Below are 812 nucleotides of genomic sequence, written 5' to 3'. Positions count from 1 at the left end.
CCCCATTTGCTTGGCTCGCCTTGGTAGAGCAAGTGCCACACGGTCTGGCACTCCCATGATTCTGTTCATTGCAAGCTAGGAATCCATTTTCTAAAAACTTGCCCTCAAATGAACTCCAAAACACCTAATCTGAGGTGTCTTATTTTCTGACTGTTTTTGTCTGCATCTGTAAGTACATCCATATATTTATTTAAGAAATCTGTAATAATTTGCTAAATCACTCAAATGGCATATAGTTGATTTTCCAAAAGAACTTCAGATCTCCTCAGAAAATTGCTCCTCCTCATTATTGTTGGCTACAGAATCTCTAAGCTGTCGGGATTTATTTTCCACTCCAACCTCTAATTCATGTTTTATTGTTGAAAATGACTTGAGCTCCTTGCTGAATCTGTCTTCATTATAACTAGTAATTGAAAGGATAATTTGAAACAATTATTCAACAACTAATCATTCTTTCATCAGTCTTTCTCTTTGCTTCTTGCACAGCCTAAAACTGTAGGAATAATTCTCTATTCTCTATTCCTCTCTAATACCAAATGGGTCCCCAAAGGAACCTAATTGAAATGTTCACAAAATCAATTATGTTGTAGATGTAGTCTTATGTCTCTAGGGGTTTGTCTATTATGTTTTCCTCCTATGTATTCTTTCTTTTTCTTTTTCTTTTTTATTGTGAAAATACCGTACAGAGGGGTTACATGGGCAAGATAATGAGTACATCTCTTATCAAGCATTGTTGTCTCCACCTTTGTTTCCCCTTCCCATCCCTTCCCATACCCACCTTGTCCCCCCACCCCAATCCTTCCCCCCACCCC

Source organism: Dipodomys merriami, unplaced genomic scaffold, assembly GCF_024711535.1.
Source record: "Dipodomys merriami isolate MVZ:Mamm:240054 unplaced genomic scaffold, mDipMer1.0.p SCAF_10, whole genome shotgun sequence".
Taxonomy (NCBI): Eukaryota; Metazoa; Chordata; class Mammalia; order Rodentia; family Heteromyidae; genus Dipodomys; species Dipodomys merriami.
Note: the sequence above shows the minus strand (reverse complement) of the source record.